Below are 13982 nucleotides of genomic sequence, written 5' to 3'. Positions count from 1 at the left end.
TAAAGCTGGCTGCATTGTAGACATTTCTGCACCTAGAGTTGGTGTACAGCTTTCTGTAGCTTTGACAGTGTCTCTTTGAAAGTCTTTTCCAATTCACTACACCTGTTCAATATCAAAATGACAATGACAGTCACACAATTCAGACAATAAATGAACAAATCTTTAACTGTAAAAAGTTTCAAGTTATGCTGGGTACACACCAAAAGATTTTTGACATCTTATAAGATTTTCAAAATGTGACAGACCACAAACATGAGGACAAAAAATCCTAGATTTAAGCGTTTTGCTCCTATAGTGTGTGGTGTGCCATGATGTGACAAAGACAGCACACCACACACAAACAGATTTTCAACCAGGGTCTCGACTATGAACACAGGAAATCTCGCAAAATATCGTGAGACTTCAGAATAAGCATGATGGACAACATGCAGGAAGAAATTGCGATAGTGTTTGGAATGATTTTCACAGAAAATTCACGTGAAAAAACCATTGTACCTACCATTGTATATAACCTTTTATACAGAAATATATTCATTCTTTATTGTCTTTATTTATTCTTTATTGGATTTATTGTCTCTTTAGAAAAAGTTATTTAATCCCTCTATAGAACCTCACTGAACCCTTAACACTCAGCTTCTTCTTTTTTTTTTTTTTTATCTTTTTTTTTTTTTTTGATTTTAAGAATTACAATTACAGTCAGGGGGCTACAAAGAGTAAAGCCGATAAACAAACATAAAAAGACATATACATAAACAGTGACAAACTTAAAAGTTAAACAAAAATTTGAAAATGTTTACAGATTGAAACGCACTTTGCAGCTTTCTTATTTTTCAAACCCAATTGTGTTTAGGTATTGTAAAATTTCTGCACTTACAATGAAAAACAAAGGCTTGTTTCCTCGAAATTTACACTTATGAATACTAAATCTTAACATTAAGCTTCCTGCAAGTGTGTGTGTGAGAGAGAGAATGACCGTGTCTTCCATCATCTCGTTTTCTGATTGGATATTGTTTTGTTTCACGTGATAATCTCCAGAACGTGCGCGCGTTTGTCCTCGGGGTTCCCCCCACACATCAGGATTTCTGATCGTAAATATTAAACATGTTTAATATTTACGATTCGCGATCGGAGCGGCTCCGACGTTCTTCCGAGCAGGTTCGGACACTCTTAACACACCTCACACCAAGGGAAAATCTGATAAAATAATCTGTTAAACCATCAAGATAATCGGGACATAGCTAGGATTGTCGGAAGGGGGGAAATCGGCCCAAAATCAGCCCGATTATCTTTTGGTGTGTACCCAGCATTAGGGAAATGGAAGAGAGTGAGATTAACCTAGCCTAATTGTTTAGACAAAAAACAAGATGGGGCAACCACACTTATTGAACTCACTCACTATCAAGCCATCTGAAGTGTGCCTCCTGCTGAAAATGCTCACAATGTTGTTAAATGTCTGGCATGCCATTGTAAGCCATTTCATGAACATTAAAGTGAATATGAACACATGCCTGCAAACTGTCAGTGGCCACTGCACCATCCTGTGAAACCCTTTTAATCTTTGCTGGGAGTGTAGGTACCTCCAAAAAGTAAAACATAAAAAACAGACAGTCTCTTCCCTTGATCCCCATCTTTGGTACTCTGAATTCAGCCCCAGTTTGTCCAGATTGATTATCCTTAGACCCATCTGTATAAATATCCAGATAGCCCTTATGCTCCTCATGCATCCGATTAAAAAATACTTCACATAAATCCACCTCCCTAAACCTCTTTGAGTGCCTATTTAATATCTGCAGGTCCACATTTGGCTGCACAGCCAAATGTCTTTTAACCCTTTAATGCTCCCAGCTTACTTGCATAACTGCTCTTGAGGGGTGAGACCTACCATGCCCTTGTAAGTTTGCCCAATAGCTGGCTGTCAGCAGCAGAGGAATCTCACCCATACCTGCAACGCCACTGCAGGTGATGTTCGAAAAGCCCCACTACATATTCTTAGTGCCTGGGTTTGTAACTTCCAACTTGGCCAGTGTTGTTGCTGCAATTATATATGCCAAACAACCATAATCTGCATATTTATTCAGTGCAACATATATCTGATTTCCTGCTCGACCCCAGTCAATTCCTGCCAAACACCTCATCACATTTAACACCCTTTTACACTTTAGACCTTTTACACATTTAAAACAATTCCCAAAACCTAAAGGACTCTACTTTCTCCAGTACACACCCTTAACTTTTAAGATTAATCTCTTCCCCCACCCTTTTCCTTGTAAAGAAACCACTTGAGTTTTTTCTTTTGAAAATCTAAAATCTTATGTCATTGACCACCGTTACCAGTCCTATTGCTTCCTGGACATGTATTCTCACCAGGAAAGTCCACTAGTTCACTTTCTTTGGTCCAGACCAAAGACACTGTAGATTTTTGTTTTTGTTTGGTGTAATTCGCTTTCACACTGCCCTTTTTGCAAGTGAAAACCACAAGTGTGCTAAGGTCAACCATTCATTGGACAGAAATTCAAACCGTATACCAGAGTTTGTTTGGAACCGGACTGAGACCACATATTCAGCTGAAATCTGGGGGGGAAAAAATCAGAAAAAAAAAAAATCTAAAAGCTCTACAATCTGAAAATACATAATTTATCATGACGGTGAAGAGCAAAGGACTAATAACACTACCCTGAGGGGTGCCATTTTCTACAAAATAGCTACCAGATATTTCTTCCCCAATTCTCACCCATAGAGCGCCCATATAGGAAATCCCTATAGGTCCTACCTCCTACTCCTAAAAGATCTAGTTTAATTAACAACCCTTCTCTCCACATCATATCATATGCCTTCTTAAAATCTAAGAAGACCGCCACCACTGTTTCCCTATTAACCTGGGATTTTAATTATAATTATTTTTATCTATTTTAAAATGACCGGTTGTCCGTTTGTGCAGTGCTGTGAAATGTTATTTCATATCACTTTAACTCGCAGTGTGGTTCTAAGTAAAACAGTTAAATGTTGTAGTTTACTTTTAATCTAAATGTAGAGTATAACTTAGCATTTTATTATTTTGGTTATGGACATCTGGATGAATTTAAACATCAAGCTGTCACAGACACAAACGAGTATAAGATCACTGCATAACTCCATTAGTTAGTAATGTTGACGGTCAAAGTTAGATATTCACCATAACATGTGTAATTCATTAAACCATGTTGTCCAGGAAGAAGCGAGAAAGAGGAGCATCTCAAAGTGCAACAGTCTCTTTAATCTTTATCCTGCTAGCACCTGCTGGTAGATGTTGTAACTACATGCTCTCAGAAATCTTCTATCATTGAAATCGGGGCTTTAGAAATATTATTCTGGGGGGAAAATATTTGCATTTTTGTGTAAAATAACAAAACAAAACAAAACTTACATACAATACCAGTCATATACAAGCCAGGAAAAGGTTTAGTGTCTGTATACACTAGTTATCAACAGCTAAACCCAAGCACAAAAACATCACAGAAACCCTTCTGGTCTTCTGGTCTCGCCAACATAATATTAAACACTAAAAAGTCTTTACCTTTACTGAAAAGTGCGTAAAATAACTGATTTTAACATTTACTCTTCTAATGAATCTAGTTCCCAGCAAGCTTTGCTTGATACTGCACTGTCCTGTTATGCCAACAAAAACGATTCCTGTAGTCACATCTTACAAATTTAAGAGGATGAACATAATGAAATGAATTTGTGACAAAATGTTCTCATTTAGTGTAATGTAATTGATCAAGCAGCAAAAATCCTTAGCTGTTAATCTTTAGTTTAAAAATGCATGATGGGTAAGAATTCAAATTGGCCGGATGAAGAATGCCGAACTGTTTCTCTTCTTTCCCTGCTTTTAGTTTTGATGCATTGATTCAGTACTTTATTACTCTGTGAAGCAGGTTTATCAAGAGGAAGTCAGACTGTGAGGTTCAGCAAGACAGGAACAAGCTCTTTCAAACTGAACACAGATGAAACAAATGGCCTCTGTCGTGCAAAAGCTTTTTGTCCATCCAACAGATCAAACCATGTTTCTGAAGAAAACCGACCGCAGCAGTTTCAGTTTGACTCAATAGATGAGCTGCAAGAGTCACACCTCAATGAGACTGGCAATGAGAGATGGTCACATGGTTATAACGTTTTTTTTTTTCATATACACAATAATTGATTATTCAGTTGAACTATAAAACCATTTGAAGTTCTTAATCCAATGAGATTCACACAACGTTCTCCTTTTATGTAGTCTATTTAAAATATTAAACTACATTACCAATGTTAAATGAGAAAAAAGAGATTTTTCCTCTGTTAAAACAGTTAGGTCTGGTTTCACAGACAGGGTTTATATAAAGCAGGATTAGCCCTTAGTTAAATTAAGACATTTAGCTTTTATAAACGTGCCTTATAAAAAAACATTAGTGCGTCTTGAGACAAAACAATATTTTAAGATATGCCAGTGCAAGTTGCTTTCAGTTAAAACAGATCAAACATGCATTTTAGTCTGGGACTAGACTTAAGCCTCGTCAGTGAAACCAGATTTTAAAACCATAATTAGAGCTAGACATTTTTTTTTTTTTTAATGTAACTAGAGGCTATATAACATGCGTTCAGGTTTTGTATGAACTAGTAGGGTCAGACTCGTTGTGGGAGTATTCACACAGATGAACACACAGTGTTTTCAGCGGAAAGTTTTATTAGATCAGACGAAAGAAAATGTTTCACATGTTTGGTTTGTTCTGCTTTTGCTGGTGCCGTCTGACTGGTAAGTTATAAAAGCATTTCAGGCTTTTAGACTTAATATTTCAGAACAGCATATACCGTACATTCGCCGTTGTCTTTGTTTGCCAGAGAATAACAGGCCTTTAAAATTCATTAAACTGTTAAAAGTTAGGCAAAATAATGGACATTTCTATACTGAATACATTTAGTGGGGCTCAGAAAGCACTTTTCAAAACTCAGGGCTTTTTTGTGGTTTTCAAAGATTGTTCCTGAACATACATAGCCATCTCTATAAGAAATATATAAAAAAAACTTTAGTAGTAGTAATAATGAACAACAACAGAAGTAAAATATATTAGGCCTGTTGGTCAAAAAGCAGTTAAATGAATCCTTTAAAAACATCAGGAGCCGTGTCACCAGTTGGACATACAGTAAAATGACTGTGTGTAAGATCTACGCCGGCTCAGCTTCGTCCAGCCTTTCAATAAAAATGGATACCTGTTGCACCAACTAAAAATACGACCATGTGCAGCTACAGCCAGCACAGATAATTCACAATGATTAAAAACTTTGCTATTAATAAAGAACTTCATTGTTCATGTCATCATATCAAGTGAAGACACTGCACCATCTGATTTCAATAAATGTTACAGAACGAGGTTTTTATTTCTGATCTCTTTGTACATTCTTACAACACAAACGTCCGAAGAATGTAAATGGTTGTTTATTTAAATTTGGGAATTGTCCCTGTTTATTAAAAGTAAAAGAGCTACATATAGGCTAAGCCTTCTGCAAATGTCAAAGTGCTCTTTCTCAAAGGTATATGCGCATACAGCTTAATTCACTTTGAAGCCTAAGGATTATGTAATTAATAATTATGTTATGTGTCAGATAATGTTGCTTTTTTTTACAGTTATTTTAAATTATTCACAGGCTAAATATCGTTTGCAGTGAATGGACTTAAAGACGTGAAAAATTATTTCTAATCAAACTGTCCATCCGAGCTAGATGATGCATGATATGCAGTTTCTGCTAATAATCCCAGATAAATTAATATTTAATATTTCCTTCATTATTAAACATTACATTACATTACATTACATTACATACAAACATTACACTACATTATAATGGTTTCTGTATTATAAATGTTGTTAGGTCAGTCGGCAGTGTGTATTCGGCACACACATCTCAATTATCCTGCGCAAATGAACCGTAAACATTACAGTTGACGTCTGCAGTAACAATTAATTCACTGACATGAAAGTAATCTTGTCTGAACAAGTCATGACTTTTAACTTTACACTTTTGACTGTAAGATTTAGTCTCAGATGTGCGATACTCCTAGTTGATGCAACAGGCTTTAATTCCATACAGGACTTTAGGTGTATTTTACATCCAGTCTAGTCTTACAACTCAGTGTATGTCCAGCTGGTGCAACCGACCTCTGGTTTGTAAACCATCAGAAGAAGCATTAATCTGATCCTGTTCATGTTCTCCAGGTGTGTTTGCTGCTGAAACAAATGAAATACAGTCAGTGTCAGTGATGGAGGGAGATTCTGTCACTCTAAACTCTGATCTTACTGAAATAATGGATGAAGATCTGATTCTGTGGAGGTTTGGAAATGAAAACACTTTAATAGCTGAAATCAATGTAATGGACGACAGCATGACTGTATATGATGATAATCCTGATGGGAGATTCAGAGACAGACTGAAGCTGGACGATCAAACTGGATCTCTGACCATCACAAACACCACAACTGAACATGCTGGAGATTATAAACTACAGATGAGCAGTGTGATCAAGAGTTTCAGTCTCACAGTCTATGGTGAGCCAAATCATTTTTACACACTTATTTTTGACTTTCCTTTTCAGCCTATTGAATACTTTCATTTTGAGCAGTCTATTGTTTATGAATGACATCACAGACTCTCTCTCTCTCAGCACATTAAAACACTGTGAAAAAGTATGATTTATTCTGTATGATTTATTCTGATTTATTCTAATCTTTCTCAGCTCGTCTGCCTGTTCCTGTCATCATCAGTAACTCTTCACACTGTTCATCATCATCATCATGTTCATTGGTGTGTTCATCAGTGTTGAATGTGAGTGATGTGACTCTCTCCTGGTACAAAGGAATCAGTGTATTGTCCAGCATCAGTGTGTGTGATCTCAGCATCAGTCTCTCTCTACCTCTGGAGGTGGAATATCAGGATAAAAACACCTACAGCTGTGTGCTGAACAATCCCATCAGCAACCAGACCACACATCTGGACATCAACACACTCTGTCACACATGTGCAGGTATGACGATATTAATGTTGATTTACTCTCAGTTATATAGTACTGATGTTTCATAGTGTTAGCTGTAGGTCAGACGGACAGATTCACTCACACTAATGGCTCATTTTGTCCATTACAGATCAAGGCCTACCTTTATTGTACATAGTGTTGATCTCTTCTGCTGCTGGATCTCTGATGATTGTTGTTATAGTCGTGATCTTCTGTATCTGTAAGAAATGTAGAAAAACAGGTCAGAGGAGCAAGCAATTCATCTGTGCACATCTTTATCTTTTTAAGACAGACATTTCTATATAATAATAACAACTGTCCTAACATGTCTGTCATAACTCTTAATGCAGTTGAGACCCAGGAGGAAGACAGAACTGATTCAGCATTGAGTAAACCAACAACACAACAAAAGGTAAGAAGTTGTTGCAGTCAGTTAGTGGGATTGAAGTTTGATGATTGAAGTTTGCATCATTAGACGGTTATGTTTGTGGTTTAACTCATTACCTTAAAAACAAAAAAAATCTTTAGTTTTTTCAAAACATTTTTTGAAAACGATTTCTATTTCTATTTTTGCTCATTATGTGATCTGTGGCCTAAATGATCTTTTGCTTAAAATCATATGTAGCTAATGTGGTTTGCAATTTTTAAATAGCCTAACCCATACAAAATCAGCTTTTATACCATTTAGATTGTCTTTGGACAGAAAGTAGGACACAGAGTTATTAACTGTCCTCGAGCTGCAGCGTCTCTGCGGTTCATCATTATCTGAGGTTAAATGCAGCTTTAGCAGACATTGGTTTCTTTGTAGACGTTCAGTGCTGTTGTGTGAAAGACAGTCATTCTCAGCACAGGCTGTCGTGACAAACCTGCAGATCTTAAACTGTTTGATGATTTAACGGTTTGAAAAGTTATGACTGATGTCATTTCCTCTTGCTGCTCCATGTTAGCATCTGTTCTGTACAGTAGTTTTTCAAAACAAAATAAACACTAAGCTTTGCACAGTGAAACCTCAGTTAGTCTTTATTAAATTTCTATTGTATCAGCAATGTTCCTGATTGAGTATATTTTCCCTTGCAGAAATCAAAGACGGATGCTGTGTATGAAAATATTCCCAAAAAACGATGATCAAATACACATATGCACATGGCTTGTTGTTGTATTGTTTAAAATGTTGTTGCTCGGTATTAATTTAAAATAGTGGTGCTCTAATAGCATCCAGAGAATGTTCTGTTTTTATCTTACCATGGAAATTTACCTTACGTTCATTATTAAACATTGACCCCCCACTATTCACTGTTTGTTTTGTAAATTGTAAGACAAACAGAAGCTCAGATACTCTGATCTCCTGAGATATGGACACCACAAACACACACTGCCGTTTGCCCACAGAGTGAAGCTTCTTTCCCTTATGTCCTTCCTTAACATTTGTTCCTTATCCCCCACATAATTCTCTTCACTTAGAAATATTATATATTAAATTATAATGTTCTATGTCAATACAAGTGAATTAACAGTCATGTTTGGTATCATTTGAAATGTCTCAGTGCGACTGGTACCATGGTCTCATCTCCAAGTAAACCAAATGGTAATAAGGGTTTAGAGATACTTTGCTTACTGGGTGTGCACTTTTTCCCAGGGTTCTTCATCCAAGCTACCTCCTGTTCCTCAAGGTGTGAACCCGCCATGTCTATAACTCTAGTCTTTGCAAATTCCTATTATAAGTTCATTCCCTACATTGGGGGATGTCTTGTCTTGGTCTGAGTATATAAAGAAATGTCTCCAGAGGCTCGGGGCGATTTGTAATGAGAACAGCCCATGATAGCCTCCAGACACACTGTATAGCCTATACATCTTTTACTCTTTATCCCTGAGCATTTGATGTTGTTGTATTGATTATCTTTGAATTGATTATGTAATTGACATGATACATTTATCTGGCTAATAATAAATTGTTACATTTGGATTTATTCTGACTTACTCTGAAATTAATGATTCTAGTAGATTGCGTTAAGTCCATAACACCATAAGTCTACGCTCAGGTTAATAACAGACTAACGCTAAGTTTTGTGGAGCATTGGGGCACACAAACTGAAGTTTAGAGCTCCGCCTAACACATTGCCATTTATCATGTATACTTAGACTGAAGAGGCTAATAATGGGCTTTGTGTTTAGAGCAACAGTGTGATGTTAAACCAGTCTAAATAGGGTGAGCAAAGTTACCATTAGAAGTAGTTAAGTTACCATTAACATTAACAAAGTTACCATTAGAAGTAGTTAAGTTGGTCAGCTTGTTTGTTGTCTTGACCTTTGGTTAGATATAATCTAACCTTAATTAAGTGTGTTCAGATCCATGGGGACTAAATAATATATTCTAGAGCAAAGTGGAGTACGGCCGTATAGAATAGTCAATTGCCTCTGTCTAATGACCAAGACTGATGAGCTTATGTTTAAGTGATCGTATACCCGGCCGGTGCGAGACTCACAACGTTTTAGGAATCCGGATGAACGAATGCAATTTCAACAAAGAGTTAATAGAATAATCAAACATTCACCTAAATTTATGATTAACAAACATCAATTAAACCTTTTTCATTTTTGGGGTCAGATGAAACAAAGAGGAAAAGACAGTAATGCGTAGAAACCTTCACCAGTTTATCGGAAACTGACGTTGGACAAAATCAGGCCTTACAAAATCAAAGATTTTTTTTTTTGTCATTATCACACAGATGTACATGCTGGATATTTTGCACTGCCCCTGTTGCCCTGTTTGAACAATAATAAACTCAATTACTCATAGATTACATAAAAATGTAATTTTACATTTTATTATATCAGCTCTGCCTTAACATGTAATGCTAGCTATTCCATCATGATAGTAAACACACCAGCAGCACAAAACCAGATCAAATTCCTGCTATAGGTTTCAATGTTATAGTTTAATGATCAAAACATCCCAGTGGACATACAGCAGGGTCATTATGGGCACGTTCACTTGTTATATTCAGAGATGGACTGATGAAATAGTCCCTGAAAAACTTCAAAAGTTGTAACAGTTTTATCAATTATATGTATATTTCTAGTGCAAAACATAGCTGCTAATTACTCATCTATATGTCTCTCTCTTTTACTTCTGTAAAAACATGTGGTTTGATCTGATGGATGAACAAAAACATTCTGCATGAACATGTGGTGTTACTGTGTGTTGATGTCAGTTGTGAGTGTGTATTTCAGGAGACAGTAGTGTGTCTCCAATGATTTAAGATCCCCCCAAAAATCTTTAACTAAATATCTAATATAATACTATAAATGAATGGTGTCAATAAAAAGACACTTTTTGCCCAAAAGTATTAGTATAGATCTAACAGGAGGAGCAAATTGACCAAGTTGGCCAGAAATAACCTTTTTTGTTGTTGTTGCTCTTATTTTGAAATTGCAGTTGATTAGACATTGTGTATATTGCTAAGGATAGAGTTGAACGGCAAGTTAGCTTACATTTATTCATTTAGCAGATGATTTTATCCAAAGCGACTTACAAATGAGAACAATAGAAGCAGTTAAACTAACAGTAAGACAACAATATGCAAGTGCTATGACCCTTCTCAGTTTAGTCTAACGCAGTAAATGTTAATTTTTTTTTTTTTTTTTTTGAGAAGAGAAAAGTGTTAGTATTACTGGATCAAGAGCTTGAGTAAAGATTTTAAGTGTTAAATGTACAAAATGATCACTCTGAAACAATTTATGTTAGTTTAGCTCAGTTACTTCTGATGACAAGCTCTAAAATCATAACAAATTCAGTTTTCAGCAGTTATGAGTTATGATCAGATACATTTTAATGGCATTCATTGATCACATGAACAGAGATCCTTTCAGTTTATTTACATTGTTTGAAAATTTGTTTACAGGCTCATTTTTAGGCACTTTTTCTTTGGCTAATGCAGTTTCAGAAAAAAAAAGTCTGAAAATATAAAACAAATATTCTGCACAAGGCGACTTGTGAAACTTTGAAGAGGAGTCACACAATTACATGAGTTAAAAAGTAAAGAACTGAAACAGGCAAAATGTAGGTAAATAGAGGGATAATGTCTCAGTATTCTTTACCCTGAAAGCTCCACAGGTCTCCGTCTTCCTCACATCAAACACAAGAACTTCACTGTAAAAAACTAATCAGCAAAACTTACAAAAGGCTGAATGATACACAGATTTTTTGTAACAAAGAAAAACTCACTTTTACACATTTCAACATGTATGAAATCTATAATAAAAATATTGTTTTATCATGAACAACACCATTAAAATGCTTGTGCAGAGTAACAGTTGTGGAATATAATATGCAATACAATACAATACAATGACATTTGCCATTTTTGTAGCTGCTTCAATTCACAATACACAATGTCTTTCAGTGCAGTTTTTACAGGTTCAGTTCCTGAGATTCAGAGTCAAGGACACAGTGGTGATATTTCAAGGATCAACTCTTGCTGGATTTGAACTGCCTTTTTTAACCACCAAACTTTGTTCAAGGGTGAAGACAATCAGCATGGAGTGTGAAATGTATAATTTTTTCCCGGTAAAAACACCAGTTTAGAGTTAACAAAGCTGCTGAACAAGGGAGGTTTGTTGGTTAAATGAGCTGTTCAGCATCAAAACTCAACATACTGTGCAAAAGTCTATGTGTTGTAATGTCAAGTAGAAAACTAGGTCTGTAAGGATGGAAAAGTACCCAAAAGCTCTGAACAATATATCTTACGGGAAGGTGGACATGGTGAAAGGCACAAGAAGGTACTGAAAAACATGTAATATGAGATGTTTTTTTAAAAAAGGCGTATGCTCAGAGATTCTCCACCAATAGAAAGAAGGCCTCAGGGAAGATGTTTCTAACGGTGGCGATATCTCGAGGAGGAGCAAAAAGAAAAAGATAACTGTACGGATGCTCATTGGGTACCTAGCGAAAAGAAAAGGTTATAAGACCTGAAGGCTGACCATTGTAAGTCAGATGAACAGCTGGCATCTCACTTTGTTGAATTGTTCAATAAAGTTAATTCTTCTGAAACATGGAACTTCAACTCTGAGAGATTCTTTTGAGACCTGAACCAGAGATTTTAAATCTGCCACAACAGTAGCAACTCTTTAGCCTGGGTTTCCCCATACTGCCTTGCTCGCAGCGCGATTTTATTCACGCTGCTAGGCAGTCTGGACACCATGGACCAAATTTTCCCCTGAAAAAGGGAACCAATCACAGAACGGGGAGGGAGCAGCAAGACGATGACGACACCGAAGCAGTTTGTTTATATCTATGGATCCAACATGGCATCAGACTCGACGTTACCTTCTACCCTCATGTTTATCTTGCACAAACGGTAATATTCGCTAAACGCCATCGTGTACAAATAAATCTTTGACCCATCGTCTTTTTCCTCGACGAATTTCTGTCACTCTCCATACGTCATCTGGTATAATTGAAACGATTGGCTATGAGCTACATACAGGCGCATTTGATAGACATTCATAGCGCCCAATAAACGGCTCTGGGCATTCGTAAACCACGCCTCAAATACGAGAAAATGAACACGTGGTTCCCAGACCAAGTCTCAAATGAGACTTGGTCTGACGTTAGCCAGGCTAGCAACTCTTAAAAAGTAGCAACATTTAACAACAAAAAAAAAAATGTTAGACAAACATCCAACTAAATCTTTTCAGGAAAAAAGTTACATGAAAGATGTATAAATAAATTTTTTGTACTAGCATTTAGAAGCAATCATTCTATTACTGTAACTGGAATAACCCTCAGAGAACCTTTCCAGAACATTAGCTGAGTTCTGAGATTAACATTTCCTGATAGTAAGGGCTTTCGCACCTGAGGAATAGTTTTCATAGTTCCTATATAACTATTGGCGGAAGTTCCCAGATTTTGGCGTGTTCGCACCGTAGGAACTAGGAACGATTTTAGGAACTCCTTTTGGAGGAACTAATTTATCTCTTACTTCAGAGTAGGGTCTAAACCAGCACTATAGACGGGTTTCTTGTATACAAACAATACTGGATGCGCGCGCATTCAAGGGGCAAAACCGCTAACAGGTGTTATGCTGAGTGAGGTAACAGTCATTTATGCTGAGAAAAGAGCTGGATGCAAAACTCTGAAGGTAGCCTACAACATCTGTTCTGCCCAATTATTGATCACCATTAATGAAGCCCACAAAGAATATTATATCGTTTTTTTTAACAGTACTTGGAGGTGCATGCAATTATTGTCATGTAACGACAACGTTATGAAGAACTCGGCTAAACACCTGGAAGATTGTATCGTTAATTAACCATTGTAATTAACGAAGATGTCGAATTGTTTGTGAATTCTTGTTGACTCAATAATAAACTGCAATTTTAGGTTGTGTTTTATTTGCATATTAACATAACATTATGCAAAACGTTGGTTAACAACAGTTGACTAGTAGGCTAAGTTATAGTCATCAGGTCTCTGAATGAACCAAGTTTGCTAATCATAAAAACATGACATACCCTATGAAATTATGAAATTACCTGGTTTTGTTGGTTGTTGAGCCTTTCTATCTTAAATGTTTACGACAAGGCTGTACTGTTTACTTGATATGTAAACATACTGTACAAGACATGAGACGTGTGACAGCTAGCTAGGTGAGAAAATGGCTAGCATCAATTACTTTGGAAGTCTAGGAATCGCGGTCTCCATCGATTATATTAAGACATTAACTCGCAGTAACGGTGAGACATTATCAGATCCCTACGCTATTTCAGACCACGATGGATCACATGTCCAAGTGGATATGAAAAATATAGAAATAAAAGGTTTATATTATAATGAATAAATATTACGTTGATAGTGTATTCAAGTTATTCATATTTTATTTTCTTATTTTATTTTAAATGTTCAATGTCCATTAAATGAATATATTAAAAATAATATTTTACTGCTACATTAATTTAT

The 13982-nt window shown here is 36.2% G+C and overlaps 1 long non-coding RNA gene across 1 annotated transcript; it reads left to right on the top strand.

The window, feature by feature from the left end:
- Window positions 1–7157: 7157 nt before the first annotated feature.
- LOC311084838 lies at window positions 7158–8957 on the top strand. The gene is made up of 3 exons (XR_014606636.1): window positions 7158–7265; window positions 7375–7436; window positions 8102–8957. It is a non-coding gene; the product is annotated as an uncharacterized lncRNA (long non-coding RNA).
- Window positions 8958–13982: the final 5025 nt, after the last annotated feature.

Source organism: Abramis brama (assembly GCF_963993115.1).
Source record: "Abramis brama genome assembly, chromosome: 6".
NCBI classification, from domain to species: Eukaryota; Metazoa; Chordata; class Actinopteri; order Cypriniformes; family Leuciscidae; genus Abramis; species Abramis brama.
This window is presented reverse-complemented; position numbering and strand designations above follow the sequence as displayed.